The sequence below is a fragment of the Elephas maximus genome, chromosome 27 (genome assembly GCF_024166365.1).
Source record: "Elephas maximus indicus isolate mEleMax1 chromosome 27, mEleMax1 primary haplotype, whole genome shotgun sequence".
In the NCBI taxonomy this organism is placed as follows: domain Eukaryota; kingdom Metazoa; phylum Chordata; class Mammalia; order Proboscidea; family Elephantidae; genus Elephas; species Elephas maximus.
In genome coordinates, this window is record NC_064845.1 from 37137973 (window position 1) to 37159335 (window position 21363).

The 21363-nt window shown below is 44.7% G+C and overlaps 2 protein-coding genes and 1 long non-coding RNA gene across 4 annotated transcripts in view; 1 reads left to right on the plus strand and 2 right to left on the minus strand.

Annotated features, from left to right (window-relative positions):
* Positions 1 to 21363, minus strand: part of LOC126068466 (uncharacterized) — a 1054989-nt gene that overhangs the window by 538669 nt on the left and 494957 nt on the right. The gene's annotated exons all lie outside the window — the stretch shown is intronic.
* Positions 1 to 21363, minus strand: part of LOC126068451 (ral guanine nucleotide dissociation stimulator-like) — a 480137-nt gene that overhangs the window by 250047 nt on the left and 208727 nt on the right. The gene's annotated exons all lie outside the window — the stretch shown is intronic.
* Positions 1 to 21363, plus strand: part of LOC126068470 (uncharacterized) — a 174028-nt gene that overhangs the window by 56857 nt on the left and 95808 nt on the right. Inside the window, exons 2-3 of the long non-coding RNA XR_007515707.1 lie at positions 4320 to 4539; positions 4994 to 6678. This is a non-coding gene — a long non-coding RNA (uncharacterized LOC126068470). The remainder of the gene's footprint in view (positions 1 to 4319; positions 4540 to 4993; positions 6679 to 21363) is intronic.

A 21363-nucleotide genomic window follows, 5' to 3' on the forward strand; every position in this document is an offset into this window, starting at 1 on the left:
TGGACATTTACCACCCTACTTCTCAGGGGAGAAAACTGAGGCTCTGAGTGGTGAAGTGACATTCTCCAGACTCAAAATTGGTAGGAGGTAGAGTCCCCGTTGGGTTGTGGAAGGCGGGTTGCTAACCTTTGGAGCAGCTGGTCTAGGACCTGCTGGGTGGTGGCGTAGGTTCTGTAGGCTCCCAGAAAGATTTTGATGTAGGAGATGTCACCCTTTAGGTAGGCGGGCACCAGGTGCTCCACCAGCTTCTCCAGCAAGCCTGCCTTGAAGGTTTTCATCACCCAGGCCTCATCCAGGTCCTCATCTGAACTACAGACACACTGGAGTGGGACAGAGTGGGGACATATTGTCAGAGGCAGCCCCATGAACCACCAGGAGGGTTGGGGGCCTCGAGCTCGGACCAGGAATTCCCTGTCCCTCGGTGACCTGTCTCAGGAGGTAGGACTCAGCTTTCCAGGCAGAATTGGATCTGGGAGATGATTAAAAGCATTAGAAACCTGAAATGATTTTATTAACTAAGTAACCATGGTATCTCCCTGTAGAAAGAACAGTATCCCAGTGCGTCCTCACAAAACAGCCCATTCCAGAGATGTGAAAACAGAGGCTTGGTGATATCCAGTATCTGCTCGAAGTCACCTGGTCAGAACCCGAAACTGTGACACTAGGTTTCCCTGATGTTTCTTCTGTGCTAACTGGGGGTTGCTCTGCTCCTGACTCAGAAGGGAACATCTGGTGGAAGCTCACTCCCTCCCAGTTGCAGACAATGCACAGAGCAGACACACCCATGAGATAAGCAAGACAGGGATTTTTCTTTCTGTGCATTAAAGGGGTTTTTGAGAACCCGAAGCTGTGGAATACCCAGATCCAGCCAAGGGTGAGAGGCTGGAGATCCTGGAGAACTGAGGATCTGACCAGATGGCTCAAGGAGGACAAATGTGAATGGTTGGTAAAGGATCGAGAGGTGGCTCAGCTTCTCAGGGACAACAAATGCCTCAAAACCACCCTGCAGTTCTATAGGCCACCCTGACAGCCGACTGGCAAAATGGAGAAGAACCATAACACCTGAAACAGGCTCGATGCAGAGACCCAGCCGGCATCACAAGCTGCTCGGTCCCGGGACTGCGACCACTGTTTTGGGAAAGAGTCTGGCTCTAGTGATCGTAACTTGAAATGTGCACATCCTTCCCCCAGCATGCCACTCTTGGGGGTCTGTCCTGGGTGGGCCAGTGTATGAGGACACATGTAAGCATTCCTGCAGCCCTGCTGAAAGGGCAGCAGAAGGAATCAGTGCAGGGCCAGTAGCAGTGAGAGGCTCAGTCCCTGTGGGGATAGGCCTCCCTTCTGGAATATTCTGCAGCAAGTCAGGATATAGCCCCTGATCTGAAGGGGTCATGTGATGTGTCCCGGAGACTGCAGGTTGTAGAAAACGGTGTGTCATAGTCTGAAGCCCGCACTTTATGGTAAAAGAAGCCTGCTAAGTGTGATGATGTGTGAAGCTGGGAGAAGGTGTGGAAGGACAGTCAAGCCTACTGCTGCCTGGGCCCTGGGGTTGGAAGTTAAACACTAAAACAGCAGTAACATGCAAAAGATGCATGGACTTAAGTGAGGACAGTAAAAAAACTGGTTCCTGATATTCCTACAAATATGGGAAGAGTGACTTTGTAGCTGGCCAGGGCAGGGGGAGCAGCAGGGAGCGGGGGAAAATTGATTCCTTTGGGAGGGGACTGGAGGCCCTCGAGACAGAAAGTCCTGGGAAGGACCTGAGGCCTACAGGGTGGTTTCTGCGGCCCGGGCCCCTCTGGTCGTCTCAGGTCCCTGGGTGGGGATGCCACTCCCCTCCCCCCGCGCTCACCCAGAACCTGTGCCAGCCCTTCCTGGCCCCTTTCCTGGGGTAGACCGAGTAGATGACGCCATTCTCCTTCTCCTTGGGGATCTCCTGCGGGCAGTTCTGCAGAGACAGTGCCAGCAGTGGCCAGGGAGACATCAAGACCCCCTCCGAGCTGTCTGCTTCCCTCTCTGCCCCTCAAACCCTGTGCCTCCGAGGAGCTCCCAGTTCCCACATGCTGGATGGGTCGGCCTGTGGACTGCACCATCCAGCCCTGACCAAGTCCACGGATAGAAAAATCAACCTCTGAGTATTGCAGCCGGATCTGGCAGAAGATGGGCTGGTACAGGGTCAGCAGTGGCCCTGGCAATGCCAGCAGCTAGGGCAACACGTTGACTGCCACACTCAGGGTTAGCTGGATCTCTGGGAAGGCCCAGGTGAGAGTGCTGACTCAGCCTGTGACCCCGAGAGTCCCTCCCTAAGGCCTGGTCTGAACTGGAACCCCTGGGTAGACTTATATCCCAGTGTTCTGTGTTATCGGGGTGGTCAGGGCAGGAAAGTGAAAGAGGCCTCCACATTTGCCAGCCCAGCCCCCAGCCTCCCCAAGGCACTGAACCTGATGGACTAGTCCCAGCCACGGTCAGACTCAGCCCCATGAACCCAGTATGGTGAGAGACAGTGGAGGTGGACCTAGGGGTTGCCCTCCAGGTGTGCTAGTCCTGAAGCACCAGCACCATTTTCATCATCCTCATTATCACTCCTCCTCTCCCACATCACCCCAGATCACATGGCGCCTCCTTCCCTGACCCCCCATCTCTCTCCCAAATGGACCCTGCCTCAGCCAACAACTTTCTGCCTCATCAGTTCTGTCCACATTTCCTCCCAGCCCCCATTACCAGGGACCCCATGAGGACAAGGGCTGGCATGGCCTTGGGGATGGTATGACCTTGGGATGGGTGTGGATCTGCCCAGGTGGGATCACAGTGGTGGCCTTGCCTGGATTGGCAGCCCTGGACCATCCTGTGTTACCTTTGGATTCTTTTTGGTGAATGGCCTGAGCTTTCGTGGTTGGGGGACGAGACCATGTCTCAGCCTTGGTGAAAGTGTCGAACTCCTGGGTCTCTCAAGCTTTGATACAAGGGAAGATGGGAGACAACAAGAAAACATGTTCCTAGTTTGAGTGTCCCCACTCAAGTGAGCTGGGTAGGGGGCTGATCACCAGGGTTCCAAGTTCTATGTAGTCTGTTGTCAAGGAAGTGAGGTCACATCCTGGCCTCCTGACTTGGACCTGATGTCAGTTAAGACCTCCCCAAAGTCCTCTCTGTGTTGCTGAATGCTCACCTGTCCCCATGCCATCTCCATAACTGTACACAGTGACACCAACATAGCCCTCGCCTGCCCCCAGAACCTGGGGAAGGCCTGGGCGTATCCAGGGCCCCAGCTTTGAGCAGACAGAGCTGGGTTCAGACAAAGCTCATCCCTCTCAACCAGTTTGTGACCCTGGACAAGTCTTTGTAGTTTTCAGAGCCTCGCCAGTGCCCCTACCCACACAATAGGGATCATTCTAGCGTCTTCTTCCTAGGAACCTCAGCAGGGATATGTGAGGTAACACCTACTGATCCCGCGGGCTGTCGTTACCTGTAGCTAATCAGGGGTGGATTATCTATTAGGCAAGGTAAGCACACGGCTTACCTGCTTACCAGATTATCTGTAATGAACATTTTCACCTTTTTATATTTTTTCATTGCATCTAGTACTCTGCTTCTAGGTATGACTGGCACCTGCCTCTCCAACCCCACAGCACCTTCCTATAGAATCAAAGCCTCTTTTCAAATATACAGTCCCTGATTGGGGGCAGATGACCCTGTAAGCAAGGTGAGCACAGGTCTACTTGTGCTTACTTTCTAATCTTTAGTGAACAATTTCACATGGGTTTTGTCACATCAAAGATGTGGTGTTCACCACCATGCTTACCTTGCCTATTGGATAATCTGCCCCTGTACCTAATGCACAAACTTAGAGATGGAAGAATTTCAAGCAGGCATGGGAAGCAGCATGGAGTACATCTCCAAACAGGGCTGGGGTCTGGTGCTGTGAGCTTGGGAAAGTCACTTCCACTCTTGGTCTCATTTCCCAATCTGCACTAGGATGGGGTTGGAATTAAATGAACGTCAGATATTGTCACCCTGTGCATAAAACCCTTCAGTAACTCCCATTATATAGAATCTGACCCAGTGTCTCATCTCAGAGTAGGGGGTGAACAGCCTGCACATTGTCTTCCAACAATCCTACCTCCTGGTCTCCACATCCTCCCCCACTTTGGATTGGACTCAGGGACTCGCTTCTCAAGATTGTTGTTGTTAGGTGCCACTGAGTCAATTTCAACTCATAATGGCCCCATTTGGGGCAATGTTTCTTGGTTCTCTTTTATTCTCTCTCCTTCTTTCTCATTTATCTCTCTCTGTCTGTCATTTATTTCTCTCTCTTTGCCCAGGAAGGAGCTGTGATGTATGACCTGCCCATGGAGAGACTTATGTGACAAGGACCTGAGGGAGGGTCCTGATCAACAGACAGAGAGGGAGTGAGGCCCCCCAGACCAACAGCTCACAGAGTCCTGCTCATAACATGGAAGTGACTAAGGAGCAGATCCTCCCCAATCAAGACTCAGTTGAGACCACAACCACAGGGTCCTGAGAACTTGGGGCAGGCACCAGGTAAGCCATGCCTGGATTCCTGGCACACGGAGACTGTGTGCTGTGTTGTGTTGTGAGTCATTAATTTTGGGGGTGTTGTTATCACAGAGCAGGAGATAACTCCTCCAGCACACCAGGTCATGAGTCCTGGACCTGTCCTCCTCCTTCCTGCCTCCTCTCCTCCTCAGTTCCCTCTAGCCATACTGGCTGCATTTCAACCGCCACTCTGGACAAACTCACATCTGCCTCCCGGTCTCTGCATCAGCTTTGTCTTCTCCCTGGTACACTGTCCCCAGACTCATGCAGGGCTGGTCCCTCCTGTTATTCTGGTCACACATAAATGTCACTGTAATGAGGTCTTTTGGACCACACACCAGCCTTATCTCACAGCACCTTATTTTCTCTATAAAATATGCTTTTCTCTTTGCATGTATTTGTTTCCATTCTTTCATCCATCTTCGTGTCTCCCCTACAGATTGTGACCTGGGGACAGGGACCTCATGGATCCTTTTCAGAACCAGCTCCCGGACCACCTGCTGATATTGATCCTGCCCCTGCACTAACACTGGAGCTCCATAGTGCACCAACTATTCCGTCACCAACATCAGATGGACAGACAGCTGGAGGGGTAGGTTTGAATCCTGGGCCACCTCCAGAAATGGCTCCCAGGCCACTTCCTGACGTCGATCCTGCTTCTGCTCAGCATCAGAGCTCTACAGAGCGCCAGGTCCTCCATCTCCAGCTGTGCCTCGGTCACCAGAGGTTGAGTCATTTGCTGCACCTCCTCCACAGCCACGCCTCATTCACAGCTAGGGAACTTCACCTCCAGAGCCAAACCTTTTTTTCAACTCACCTGAGTCGGAATTTTTTTGGTTTTCTCGTAGTATTTTTCCAGATCCCTTTATACTTCATATTTTATACCATTTTAACAGGTATATTTCTCATAGAATAAAATGTTATAGTAGTTTAAAAGTATGTAGCATAGTGGCTTTATGTACTTTTACAATCTTATTCAACCATCATCAGTATCTACTTCAGAACATTTTCATCACCGCTGTGATGATTAATGTTATGTGTCAATTTGGTTAGGCGATGATTCTCAGGGGTTTGGCAGAAATTATGTAATCAGCCTCCATTTTGTGATCGGATGTGAGCAGCCAATCAGTTGGAAGAGGAGTTTCCTTGGAGGAGTGAACTGCAAATTCACACACCTCCTGGTACCTGGTACCCAGCCATTAATCTGGCCAATGCCTTTTTCTTCATCCTCATTTTGAAGAACAGGCCCCTCTCGGTGAATCACAGCACTGATCTGTAGGATTTTGGAGCAAAGTCCTGCCATCCTCTGCAGATAACTACTCTCTTTTTGAGAAACAGCTTTTGGCTTGTAACTGGGCCTTAGTAGAGACTGAACACTTAACCCTGGGCCACCAAGTCAGCATGTGGCCTGAGCTTCCCATTATGAACTGGATGTTGTTTGACCCACAGAGTCATAAAGTTGGACTTGCCCAGCAGCACTCCATCATTAATTGAAGCAGTATATACAAGATTGGGCCTGAGCAGGACCTGAAGGCACAAGTAAGTAGCATGAGGAAATGGCCCAAATCCCATGGTCTCCACTCCTCTCACATTACATTTCATCTCCCAGTCTGCACCTGTGGCCTCATGGGATGTTCCTTATGATCAGGTGACTGAAGATGCGAAAACTCGTGCCTTGTTTACAGATGGCTCTGTGCAATATGCAGGCACTAGTTGAAAATGGAGAGCGGCAGCACTACAGCCCCTTGCTGGGACCTCCCTGAAGGGCAGTGGTGAAGGGAAATCCTCCCAATGGGCAGAGCTTCGAGCAGTGCACCTGGGTGTTCACTTTTCTTGGAAGGAGAAATGGCCATTTGAGCGATTGTATGTATACTGATTCATGGGCTGTGGCCAATAGTTTAGCTGGATTGTCAAGTTCTTGGAAGGAACATGATTGGAATACTGGAGACAAGGATTTACGGGGAGGAGGTATGTGAATAGACCTCTTTGAATGGGCCAAAGAAGTGAAGATATTTGTGTCTTATGTGAATGCTCACTAAAGAGTGACGTCAGCAGATAAAGACTTTAACAATCAAGTGGATAAGATGACGTGTTTTGTGGAAACCACTCATCCTCCTTTCCCAGGTACTTCCATCATAGCTCGTGAACAAAGTGGCCATGATGGCAGGGATGGAGGTTATGCATGGGCCCAGCAACATAAACTTCTACTCATCAAGGCAGACTTGGCGACAACCACTGCCAAGTGCCCAATCTGCCAGCAGCGGAGACCAACACTGAGTCCCCTATTCGTCCCCATCCCTCAGAGTGATTATCTAGAAACCTGGTGGCAAGCTGATTACATTGGCCCACTTCCATCATGGAAAGCGCAGCATTTTGTGCTCAGGGGAATAGACACTTACTCTGCATATGGATTTGCTTCCTCTGCATGCAATGCTTCTGCCAAAACTGTCACCGATGCGCTCAGAGAATGCCTTATCCACCATCATGGTATCCCGCATGCATTTCCTTGAATCAAGGGACTTACTTCACAGCAAATGAAATGCAGCAGTGGGCCCGTGCTCATGGAATTCACTGGTCTTACCATGTTCCCCATCATCCTGAAGTAGCTGGCTTGATAGAATGATGGAATGGACTACTAAAGACACAATTACAGTGCCCGCTAGGTGGCAATACCTTGCAGGGTTGGGGCAGTGTTCACCTAGGGGCTGTATATGCTCTAAAGCAGCATCCAGTATACAGTGTTGTATCTCCCATAGCCAGGATTCATGGGTCCAGGAATCAAGGGGATTAATGGGAGTAGCACCATTCACTATTACCCCTAGTGACCCACTCACAAGATTTTTTGCTTTCCGTGTTCTAGCTTCTTGGTTTGTTTTGTTTTGATATGCCCAAATGGGTTGCTTGAGTGAGCTAGCTGGATTATTTTCGCCTTTGAAGCTCAGATGTCCTGTCACCAGATGGCTAGAGCTGTTATGAGATATATCAGTCTAGGAGTCCATTCACTTTTCTTTTATGGATTCAGCTCAGGTATCCAGGTAGCTCATCATGTAGTGTGTGGTACAAGCTCTGTCCTACAATCTTAGAGGGTCAGAGGTGATTGTTGTAGGTACTGGTATCTGGTTCCAGTAGGGAGTCATGCTCTGAACAAGGCAGGGGGCTGAGAAACTTTCCCCAAGTGTCTGTGAGGAAAGCGGGTCCCTGTTGCCTAGAGCGTACATGTGGGTGGGTTCTGTAGATGGACCATGGGCCCCAAATGCTTTTGGTTGTAAGGACTGGGAGGTACCAGTTATCCTTGGACCCGTCACGGGTGGCTGGATGACCTGAGTGGAGCCACCAGTCCTTTTGCCCTTGATGTGGTAGGTGAGGACCCTGTTTAGTAGGCAAAGCGGTATCAAATATCAAACACCCACCTCTCCACTGCACTGCCGAAATGGTTGCAGTCTGCCATCAAGGGCCTATTCTCCTGGAATAAGCCATCACAGGTCCATGCAGGGGGAAAAGATATTCAAAGGCAATGGCCCATTTATGCCGGGACAGGAGCCCCTTCTGTCCTGAGCTCTGCTGGCTAGTGGAGCTGGCTAATTACCTTTTCCCCCAACTGTGAATTTATTCCAATCTCATGTGATCCCCCACAAGAAGTACTGCTTATGCCATCAGGAGTAATCTGCTCAGCAGACTGCTATTGTAGATCCAGGGCCTAGCCCAGAAGCTCTGGGACAACACCATGGATATATTGGCCAGAGTTTCTTGGGGCATATGGTGAACCCTGTCCATGAGGCAGAAAATTAGACAGTGCTCCAAAGGACAGAACAGGCAACAAGGTCCGTGTAGATCCCAGTCTGGGCTCTGGGCATCCCACGCCAATGGTACTGCAACACCTACAAGAGGGGGACAGAAAATTTCAAGGAAGGCCTCCAAAGCATGGGTCCCCTGAGGCACAGATCCTGAAAAGAGGAGCCCTTGGCCTATACCTAAGGGTAGAGATTTTCTGTAGTATGTTTTACAAGTCCTGTCGAATCCAGAAGGACTGGAACCTCCTGATAATATGTTCAGTGTACGTGAGACAAGTCTCGCCGTCCTTGATTCTGAGGAGCATTCTAGCTATGGGGTGTGTTTTTAAGATAAATCTGGGATCTTTGAATCTGTCTTCTCTTTCTCTCTCTCAACTCTAATCACCAGAAACTTCAAAATAAAAGAAAACAGCATCCCTCAGGAGTAGAATACATGTCTAAGATGTGTTCCTTTCTTTCTAGAGGCTGGGGAGAAGTGGTTAGTTCTTCATTCTGAGTTCTTAGGGGAGAGGTATGAAAAAGGAAGGTTGATATTAGCTGTTTTCTTTGCTAGTCCAAGGTCAACGATAGAGTAAGACATTAGTTGTGAGAGTACTTCAGCAAAGCCCTTAATCTCACGAATAATTGGCACTGTTTTCGCAGCATCTCTGTGAGGTTTTTTCCTTAAACTATTCAGCTGTTTCAAAGGGTAGAGGCTAGAGACCATCGTACTCCCTCCCCAATCCCTGTCTTTGGAGAGGCAGGTTAAGAAGTTTCTCTATGATCAAGTCCTGTGGAAAAGACCTTCTCACTACTTCTCTCCCTTTCTTGTTCATTCACAGTGCTTGACAGTGAAAACCTCCGATTACAATTCTTTGCTTCTCATTTGGGCTTCTGTCCTCTTAGAGTGCTTGGTACATAGTGGAAAAGTCTCATGATCTAATAATGCAAGATAGCAGAATACCCCTCATTTCATGCTCCCTTCAGTACTCAATGCAATGGTGTGGCCTAACCTTTGAAGCATTGCGTTCTCCTATCAAGTTTTCTGAATCCATATCCTCAGAAAGGACAGACTTATACCCTGGCAAATTGGCAGCAAAGTCTCCATCCATGTCTGTAGGATTGGCCGAGGGTCCCTGGCACACCAGCATTAACTACACCCGAGAGTAGGTTATGTCAAATATAACATGGGCATCTTGAATGAAGGGACTCTTTCTTATTTGACTTTTTTCTCTGGACCTTGTTTAGTGCCTTTAATACAGTAAGGAGCCATAAATGTTTGTCGAATGACTAAATGAAAGGATGAATGAATGAATGAATATAAATAAATGAAAACAATATAAGGCCACAATTTCAGTGGATTCAGAGACCCACTTGAAGCTCATCTACATGTCCAAGGGGGTCTGTGTTCTAGGAAATAATAAAAAATGTAAGCTTTTGCAAAGAATGTTTCAGCTTTAGCTGTCTTGATGAGTCTCCAAACATACTGGACAGTAGTTCTCAGGCTAGACGTTTATGGGAAAGCTCCAGGGGAGTAGGTGAAGTCAGTAGTTAGAGAAGTGGGCACAGTAGGAGTATCGAGCTCTGTGATGGTGTGGACACTATTCCTCCTGGTCAGGGTTGCCAGATAAAACACAGGGTAATTAGTTAAATTTTAGTTTCAGATAAACAACAAATAAATATTTAGTATCAGTGTGTCCCATACAATATTTGGGAAATACTTATTCTAAAATTATTTGTTAGTTATGTGAAATTAAAATTTAACTAGGTGTCCTGTATTTTTATTTGCCAAACCTGGCAACCTTTCTCCTAGTCCATTCTACTTTGGCTGGATTCCCTCCCTTGGATTTGCTATACCTCTATCCTCTGTGTACCCATTTTGCCAATGGTTCCTCTTTTATCTCTAGATGCACTTTAGTTTGATCCCACACTGACAAGGATACAATGATGATTTTAGACTGGATAAAATGAGGGCACTTTGTTACTATCACTCTACTCTCAAAAACATGGGAAGAGTAAAACCAGGTGTTCCTGTGCCTGTGTGAGAGAGAAAAAGGGCAAAAGAGAGAAATGATGAATCAGTAAGAAAGAAGTTTAAGGTTTACTCTTTTGAGATAATCATGACAACTAGAAAAGGAATCCTAACCTGCAGTGGCTACAGAAGGAAGTAGTACAACTAATGTGTGATTAAGATAGCGAAGTGGCTTCTGGGAAGAAATTAGGGAAAAAAATCCTTGAGGTTTATAGAAAATTGCCAACATCTTGTCAAAAAGAGTGAACTATTTTTGAAAATCAGATGGTGTAGGAGTACCGGTAGTTGCTAATTCCAATCTCCATTCTCTTCTTTTTCTTGAAAATCAAAACTCTGAATTCTGACTTTCATCGAGGCAGCAATATGTCTGCCTAAAACATACATTTCCCGTCAGCTCTTGCATCTAGAAATAGCCATGTGACAAGTTGTGGCCAGTGAAATGTGAACAGAAGATTGGTGGACATCTCTGGAAGATCATTCCTTTTTTAATATAGGTGCTACCTCCTCTTCCTTTTTACATTCTTCTTATTTCTGCGTTGAGTGCAGAAATAAGGCAAGGGGTGGAATAGTCAGTCATCTTGAGAGCATGAAGCAATGGTGAGCGTGAAAGCCAAATGCTAAGAGTGGCAGCTCAGAAAGGTAGAAGGAGCCTAGGACATGACGACTGTGGTGGGCACTGACCTTCTCTACTGAGATCCCCTTCAGGACTGGAGTCTGTTACCCCCCACTGCTGGGAGGGTGGCCAGTTGATAGCCTTCAGCTGTGAGCCTTCTCTGGGAATTACCCTCAGCTGAAGACGGCACCCCTCCCAAGGTCATGCCTCCTTCCTGGTGGGGAACCCATGTCCAGTGACTGGCTTTTGAGGAAATATAAAGGCCTGTTCCCTTGCCCCAACTCAGAAAAATTCTGAAAAACCATCACAGCTTCAGATCTCATGTGATTGGCTGAGGTCCTCTTGTGACGGCACCACAGCCCAACTTGTTCTCTGTCCAGTCTTGCTTCCTTCCATTATCCCATAGGGATTGATCCCAAGAGCGCTCATTAGTAAACGCCCTGTGTGCATTCTCCATCCCAGAGTTGCTTTCTGGGCAAGCAAACTTTCAGCAATGACTTTGCACAGCTGCTGCACCAGCCTACCTCTGGACTTGTTGACAAGATTTTTTTTAATTTTGCATAAGCCAGTGCAACAGGATTTTCCACATGTATATTCCAAAGCAAGCCCTGTCTAATACAGCAGGGTATTTTATATTTTGAACCGTGGCTTTCAAAATCTAAATAAAGATTTGACTCACGAGACTTAGCATGGGTTGCTGAAGGCTAATGTAATAGAAGTGAAACTGGTAGACTGACAGGGAAACAGTAATTCTCATTTGATTCCTTCTTTGGAATAGGAGGATGAGGACAAGACATTCCCTAAAACTACAGGAAAGGGCAGTGTCTTGATATTTCTCACTGGAAGAGTAAAGAAGGATGAACTCCAAAGAGACTTGGCTTGATTGAAACACAAATATTGACTCTACAGAAGCTGGCAGCCCACATCGATGCAGACAGATGAAGGAACACGAAGAGCTGGCCAGCAAGGCCCAGAGTAAACAACTCCAGTAACAGGGATTTAATGTTCGTATGTGGATTTGTGTTGCTATTGACAGGCTCCTCAGGCATCATTAAGCCCAAAACCAAAACAAACCCATTGCCATCGCGTCCATTCTGACTCATAGTGACCCTAAAGGACAGAGTAGAACTTCCCCTTAGGATTTTCAGGGATCGGTTGGTGGCTGTAAACTGCCGACATTTTGGTTAGCAGCTGAGCTCTTAACCACTGCACCACCAGGGCTCCCAGGCATCATTAGCGCTAGAAAATCCTGATGACTAAAAAAATGTTAAAGATTTCATCATTGGTGGGGAAGTGTGGGGGAGAGCTCCACAAAAACGCTGAGAAATGAGTAAAAAGTAAAAATGGAAGCAAAAGATTTTTCTTGCTTCCCAGTAAATGGAAAATAAGGTTAAGTACAAACGATCTTCAAAAAAGAATTGAAGAAAGTAAATTCTAGGTAGAAATCAAGAGCAAATCCAGGTCTGTTAAGACTACAGAAAAAGCAACCTAAGTGCCCATCATTGGCCGAATGGATAATCAAAGTATGATACATACACACAATGGAATACTAGGCAACATTAAAGAATAACAGTGACTCCGCAAAATATCTCACAACATGGATAAACCTAGAGGACATTATGCTGAGTGAAATAAGTCAATCACAAAAAGACAAATATTATGTGAGATCAGTATTATAAAAAATCAAGAAAAGGTTTACACACAGAAATATTCTTTGATGGTTACCAGGGATGGGAACAGGAGGGAGGGAAAATCTCTTACTAAATAGTAGACACATATTAACTTGGGTAAAGGGAAAAGCATTACACAATAAGGGGAGGTCAGCAACACGTGACCAAGGCAAAGGAAGGCACTGGCAGGTAAATACACAATTCCGCAATAACGTAACAACAAACAATAGTTGAACAGTGGATATATAGGTAGATATGTAAGCTGAACAAGTGTGGGAGTACACCCACAAGCATATACATACATGTATGTGCTGCCAACATATCAATGTCTACAGTAGAGCACACAGGAGGCAAAGTTATGGAAACTTTTTAGCCATAACCAAACTACTTGAGGGACTGAGTCATGGGGCTTGAGGGCTTAGGACCATAGTTTCAGGGGACATCTAGGTCAATTAGCATAACATAGTCCATAAAGACAAGGTCCTACGTCCTACTTTGGTGAGTAGCAACTGGGGTCTTAAAAGCTTGTGAGTGGCCATCTAAGATAACAACTATTCCTCTCTTTCTGTCTGGAGCAAAGAAGAGTGAAGAAAATCAAAGATTCAAGGAAACAGTCAAAAGGACTAATGGACCACACGAACCAAAGCTTCCACTAGCCTGAGACCAGAACTAGATGGCGTCTGGCTACCACTACCAACCACTCTGATTGGGACCATAATAGAAGGTCCTGGACAGAGTCGGAGACAACTCTAAAACAAAATTCAAATTCATAAAAAAGACCAGATTTACTGGTCTGATAGAGACTGCTGGAACCCCTGAAACTATGGCCCTTAGATACTCTTCAAACGTGGAACTGAACCCACTCCTGGAGATCACCTTTCGGCCAAACAACAGACCGGCCCCTAAAGTGAATAACACTCTTGAGGAACCTGCTCCTCAGAACAATCAACCACACAAGACCAAAAGGGCAGCATTTTCCCCAGAACAAAATTCAAAAGGCAAGAAGGGGAGGGGAAGACGGGCTAATGGGAACCCAGGAAGGAACTGGGGTTTGAGGGGATTGCAGCTTCTGTCACGAAACAAAACATGCATAAATTGTTGAATGAGAAAGTAATAAGCTCTGTAAAATTTTACTCAAACCACAAGAAAATGTTCCAAAAAAAAAAAGACTACAGAAAACCTGAAACTGATACTCTGCTCAGTGTCTTAACTAGATTTATTGCTCCTATGTTGCTTAAGGCAAAGCCCAGAGAATCTAAAGTCAGAAAAATAATATGGCAGTACCTAGGGCTTGATCAACCCCACCCACTGATGTTGCATCATTACTAGGAGATTATTGCCGTCTCTTTCACATTTTAAAGTTGGTACATCTAACTCTTGGATAAGACGGTCACTGACATGAAAACAAGAAATGTGTACTTGGTTCATACACCTTTTGACTTGAGAGACATTTTCCTAAGTAATTTAAGTCTAATGACTCCTCAAGACATTTGCTTGTCTTGAGGCTGGGACAGTGACAGGACAAGTACATCTGTCACGTCATGAAAGCCCCAGCAAAAGCAGGGATTCAGGTTTTAATTTCTTGCACCTGGTATTTCTAGCATATATTTCCTTTTTCATTTGTCTGCTTTCCCCAGACACACCCTATATTGATAATGGCCCCATTTAGCACAGTGATTGCAGTCCTTTAATTGAATGCAGTTGTGTAATAAAACAGTAACCCAGTACCCAGTGCCCGCGAGTTGATTCCGACTCATGGCGACCCTATATGATGGAGTAGAACTGCCCCATAGAGTTTCCAAGGAGCGCCTGGCGGAATACAACAGTACAAGTCACATTATACTCAGGCTAGTTGCTTGATTTAGGGACCTCCAGGGAACATTGAAGAGCAGGGAGAGAGGAGGTTGCTGAGAAGGTAGATGTTTGTGGAATTCTCTTAGACCTAGTATTTCAAAGCATGGGGCATATTCCCTCCTTTGGATGTGTGGTCTCCTTCTTGCTTAGTAGCTGAATCCAGGTTTTACTACAACAATTTAACCCAGGTTTTACTACAATGATGTACTCAGGTTAAAACAAACGAACAACCAAACAAAAACCACCTTAATTTCCCAGCCTCCCCTGCATCTAGCAGTGGTCATATGACACAGTTCTGGAAAGGGGTTTGAGAGATTTTAGGCTGGGGAATTGACCCTTTTAGCTAAGGGTTGTAGCTGTGGCTCGTATCTGATTTGCAGGTGTGTTTTGCTTGGTCCACAGAGATTTTTTTTTTTAAAAAATGGGTAAGTTCTTATAAAAATCCAGATTTCTAGATCTCTAAAAATGTGAGATATGGTAGATCTTGCATTCTCATGTTGCAAAAATGGGCTGTAATTTAGTAATACCACAGTCCCCAACTCTTCTGTCTTATCGCTGCCTGTTTTGCTCCTTCGCTTCACCTGTTTCACCCTATAGGCGACTGACTGGTAACATCTTCCCTAAACCATAGTCTGTGTCTCTCTCACTCTTTTTTCCCTTTCTCTGTTTTATGCCATGTTTTATCTGTCTGTGCCTCAGCTATGGGTGACTGCTGCATCCCAAACCTTATACACTTATCAGGACTAAATTACCATACCCAAGGAGCACTTCCTCAAAGCTGGGGCATGTGTGAGTGAATGAATGGGATTACTATTCATTAACCTTAATATTTTTAGGTAAGCTAACAAACAGTTGTCCCCGAGTTGACTCCAACTATGGCGACCCATGTGTGTTAGAGTAGAGCTGTCCTCCACAGGGTTTCCAGGGCTGTGAACTTTGAGATACAGATCACTAAGCCTGTCTTCTTAGACACCTCTGGGTGAATTCAAACTGCCAACCTCTGCATCTAGTGGTCCAGTGCTTAAGTGTTTGTACCACCCAGGAACTCCCATAAATAGCTGTAAGAATATGTAAAGACTATGTTTTTTGCCCCCTTATTAGCAGGAACTTTTTTCCAGAGGGCTGTTGCTGATACAGCTGGAGATAGCTGATGAAATTCCAGAAGGGAGCCCAGTAGAAAAGAAAGGAAAGTTGGGGTTGGGAGGGGAGAGAGGACAGCCTGGAATCTATTGATTGATTTTCTGAAGTTTCATTTATTTACGTAAATCAATTTAAATGCAGTTAACATTTATTGAATGCTTACTGTGTGCTGGGCTTTTAGTTCGTTTTAAACCTGTAACTTTAACTGGTTAATAAATTCATAAGTAATAGTAAGGTTGTAAGAGATAAGCAAAAATACAATATTGTGATATGTAATTCTTATCACGCCTAGTCAAACAGCAAGACAATGTATATGATAAGGGCATTTGAAGTATGTCAAATTTTGAAAGTAACCTCCTTAGCAAACACTTAAGTATTTCTTTACTACAGGAGTTAAGAAGTAGGTGTATGTTTAATGGTAGCCCTGAGGATTCCTACTCTTTGGACGTCGTTCAGAGGAGGGCACGTTGCTGTCTATTGATTGTGATTCTGTGGTCTGTACCCTTTTGCCATCATGTAGAAAAAAAAAATAATTAAAGTCAATTGGAAAGAAATATACTAGCCCAGAAGATACTCATCAGTTCTCATTTGTTTAGTGACCAGCGCAACTCTCCTGAAACCAGGAAATTAAGCATACTTTACTTTTAAAAATCACATTGTCTTTCTTCCCAAAGATGATATTCATTTAAATACTCAATGATTTTTTTAATCCCTATTGTAGGCTCTGAGAAACCCTGGTGGCGTAGTGATTAAGTGCTACAGCTGCTAATCAAGAGGTCGACAGTTCGAATCCACCAGGCGTTCTTTGGAAACTCTATGGGGAAGTTCTGGTCTGTCCCATAGGGTCGCTATGAGTCGGAATCAACTCAACAGCAGTCGGTTTTGGGGTACTGTAGGCTTTTTGACTTTGCCTGTTATTAAAGCAAAGCTCTTCTGGTCATGATTCTTCAGGTCTCCTCTGAACTCCTTCATTGAATGGGGTTACAGCCACACATTTGTAGATATAAGCCACCCATCTGAGTCAGCAGATTCTCCATCTCTCTGTCCTGACAGTTTGTCCACATTGATTTTGTCCAGCCTGGGATACTATCTTTGAGTAGCATGCAGTCAAGTAATTCCAACTATTTCATCTTTGGGGACATCATGGGAAAGGAAGCCTCCATTTATTCTTTCCATTTGGCTCAAACAATTCAGCGTGTAAAATGTCCCCTTTTCCATTCTCGAGCAAATCCTTTATCTACAAGGATCAAAGATCCCACCTATTCTTTGAGTGACTTCCTCCCGTTCACATGCTGAAGCAATCTCCTTTTATTGGTTTCTAAGACACTTGCAAGGTGTTTTTCAAAGTCTTTCTGGTGTAGTTATTATTCTCCTCATTTATAATTGATTGGGTGTCTTTATCCTGTTCACATGAGCTCTCTTGTGAGTTTGGGGAAAATGCCCTATTTTTTCTCTAGTAATTTGTATGGCTTTACCAGTTCTCTTTTTAGCTTCTATCTCAAAATGCTTGTTATTTTTATTTCTTGGTACAAACTTTTCACGGACAGCAAGGGAAAAACTGTATACGATTTTCTTGTGGGTTATTGACTTTTTCAATCACTTCCTTTCAGTTATCTCCTAAATGGGGCCTACATTGCACATGTTTTCCTTTTTAAAAATCTAGAGTTCATGAAATGGGTTTCTTGGTTTTCCTCTGTCTCATGAGAATGCAGAATTTAATTATGTTATTAATTCTTCCTGAATGGCTCACCCACAGCAATCCCTAGAGTCCATTTCTGATCCTGTTTGGAATGGAATCCTACTCTACTTTCCGTTGGTAAGGGTTGTAGAAAACATCCTCAAATTATTAACCCCTCCTCCATCTCTCATCCTGATTGAGCAGTTGGTCATTTCTGATTGGATGACTAAAGCCTTCTGTTATTATTATCTGGACTAATACTTTTAGCTTTTCCAATTCTTTTAACATTTTCTGTCTTATCATACCACTCAGGAAATCTATAATATACATGTTTCTGGATATAGAAGTTTTAACATGAATTGTTTTAACAATGGAAAAGCTTTTACATACAAAGTTATAACACAAATTGCTGCTGTGCAATTTATTCAACAAATATCTTTTGAGTGTCTACTATATACCAGGAAAACCCTGGTGGCATAGTGGTTAAGAGCTATGGCAGCTAACCAAAAGGTCGGCAGTTCGAATCCACCAGGCGCTCCTTGGAGACAATATGGGGCAGTTCTACTCTGTCCTATAGGGTCACTATGAGTTGAAATCAACTTGATGGCAGTGGATTTTTTTTTTTTTTTTTTTTACTATATACCATTTCTAGGCATGGAGGATAAGCAGGGAGCAAAATCAAGGTCCATATGCTTACATTCTAGGACAATAAAGAGATAATTCATGAAATGTTGATAAGAGCTCAGAAGAATAGTAAAGTAGGATAACCATTTACAGCAGACCTTTTCCAAGAGTTCCACGGGAGAATTAAACACTAATGCCCTAAAGCACCTGTTATATACAATGAATTAACTTCTTCTGTGCAACTAGAAGGATGTTAGCTATGTACCATCCTTGGGAGGCATGAAAAAAGTCACTGACGTGATTCTCTCTAGGGAAATTCTCTCACAGAACCCTGGTTGAGAAGGGCTTGGTTAGAGAGCACCAGTTGCCGGAGGAAATGCTTTTGTTGGATCATTTGACCAGGGAAGGCCTCTCTGACAAGGACTCCTTTAAGCAAAGACCTGTTCAATGAGGGAGAGAGGGCCCTGTGCGTACATGGGGGCAGAAGATTCCATCCAGAGAGAGTAGTTTCTTCCTGCGACAAGAGTGGGCTTGGAGTATTTGAGGAAAATTTAAGAAGATAGTTGTAGCTGGAGCTAAGTTATCAAGGGGCAGAGAGGTGGGGCCGAGTTATGTATGTGAGGCAAGTAGACTGAGAAACAGAAAATTAATAAGGGCCTAGATGTCCTGTATACAAATTCATATTCTCAAGTAAGCATCTCTTTGTTTCCTGTTGCCTCTGTTTATAATGATGACACCCATAAAGAGAAAAACAATTTTTTTCTAGTTTAAGATTCACAGTATTCATGCTAGTTAAATATCAGTGAAATGTGTCCTTATTTTACCCAATAGATAGAGCTACAAGTTTACAAGGCGAAAAACATTCGTCCCATTTGGATGGTGTGAAATATATTTTTAGAAGCATCAGAGCAGGACAGAAGCTAGTTTGAAGGCTCACACATTGGGCTTCCATATTTTTGGTGTCACAAATAAAGTCACTTTAGAAAAAGACGGCTGTTGTTAGGAGAGCGTTCTGAGGGGACCTCACAAATTGAGTTAAAAACTGAGTGAAGCTCCACAGCATTACAGATCATTCCATAGAAAAACTCTGTGCAACAACAGCATCCCGATGCCTTATTCAAAATAACAATAATAATGACAGCGCTTCATAAAATCCCAGTAAACAGAACGGAGAACCTCTTGGAGTTTTTTAAAATGGAATGGCCCTCCTATATTTAGCCAGCATGGCAAACTAAACTAATAGCATAGCTCTTTTACTTGAGGGCTTGCCTATGTGTAGATGCTCTCTATCAGGAGGTCCAGTCTCGACTCCCATTTAAGCAATAGTGACTTCAGGATTGTTACATGAGAGAGGTGACAGGAGACTCTGGGGTGAGTCCTGGGGATCTGCATTTTAACAAGTACCCCTGGTGACTCCTTACACACTTTGGCAAAAGCCTCAGAGAATAACCGTTAGTGATATTCAACCAGGAATTTGCTTTTGGTAAGTGGGGCGTAGAATAAGTGAAGATATCACGAGAGAGCTGGTCAGCTTGGCATGGGTTCTTTTTGAAATATTTAGCTAATCAACTAGAATGAAACTGAGTTGTGGACCTGGCTTTTCAATTTATACCGCTGAATTATCCTTGGTGCATTTATTTCCTATGAATTGTTTTTGGCCTTTCTTATCTATTCGCACATATTGTCTGGAAAATGCCCTCTGTTTTCACAGTCTTCGTGTCATTAGTGATCTGTGTTGCAGAGGTGACTTTTCCTTGTGAGAGAATGACTCCATTGATCTAGCAACTTATGCAGGTGTTCTCACACATGGTGATAGCAAATCACCTGTGGAACTTTTTAAACCTATAGGTACCCAGGTTCCGGGCCTGACACCAATCAGAACCTCTGGGCACAGGGGCCCAAAATCTACACCCTTAAAAAACTTTACAGCCACGCGTAAGAACCACTGGTTTAATGATATACTCGAAATCAAACCCATTGCTGTGGAGTCGATTCCGAGACAGAGTAGAACTGCCCCATAGGATTTCCAAGGTTGTAATCTTCAGAGAAGCAGGTCGCCACATCTTTCTCCCGTGAAATGGCTGGTGGGTTTAAACCACTGAGTTTTGGTTAACAGTCAAGCACTTTACCACTGAGCCACCAGGACTCCTCCAGTTTAATGCTAAAACCAAGTCAAACCAAACCCATCGCCATCGAGTTGATTCCGACTCATAGTGACCTTAGAAGACAGCAAAGGAATTTTTCTTTGAGGCTTCAAATGTATTTTTCTTGGTCGGACATCTCTTTATTCCTGCTGTAACCAGAACCAGTGCTATACTTGATTTAATGTGTTCCCAGAAGCTCTGAATTTTGTGCTGTGCCTGCTCCGATACTGAGCAATGTGATGAATAATGTCCAGGGTTACTAATTCCAATGTGATGAACAATGTCCAAGGTTACTAATTCCAGAACAATGTCCAGTCCTGATAAAACACACTCACAAGGATGAAGTTCTGTGTGGCAGTTTAGTCCCCTTGATGAATAGTGAGAGATAACTGCTTGAAGCAATGTGGTGGAATATCACAACACCTGGTCTGAAAGTTTTAGAGAATTTAGCACTTAGACTCTTGAACCACATCAGGACAATGCTGGGTAATAACAGCTTGGCTATGCTGAACTACAAAGCTTCTGGTTGGCCAGTCTGTATGCTAAGTTCAGGTCAAGTTTGAGAGATGGCGCAGGCAATGGGCTTCTTGACGTCCTGACTCTGGGATTACAGAAAAGCATGTGGAAAATTTTTAAGACTTCTAAGGCAGGTTTCCCCCACGTGTCTGTCAGTTTGTCATACTGTAGGGGCTTGTGTGTTGCTGTGATGCTAGAAGCTATGCCACCGGTATTCAGATACCAGCATGGTCACGCATGGAGGACAGGTTTCAGCTGAGCTTCCAGACTAAGACAGACTAGGAAGAAGGACCCGGCAGTCTGCTTATGAAAAGCATTAGCCAGGGAAAACCTTATGAATAGCAGCAGAACATTGTCTCATATCCATTAATAATCAGAATCTGAATTACGAAGTATGAATCTAGGAAAAGTGGAAATCGTCAAAAATGAAATGGAACTCATAAACATCGATATCCTAGGCATTAGTGAGCTGAAATGCACTGGTATTGACCATTTTGAATTGGACAATCATATAGTCTACTATGCTGAGAATGACAACTCGAAGAGGAATGGTGTTGCATTCATAGTCAAAAGGAACGTTTCAATAGCTATCCTGAAGCACAACGCTGTCAGTGATAGGATAATATCCGTGCGCCTACAAGGAAGACCAGTTAATATGACTATTATTCAAATTTACGCACCAACCACTAGGGCCAAAGATGAAGAAATAGAAGATTTTTATCAGCTGCTGCAGTCTCAAATTGATCAAACATGCAATCAAGATGCAAT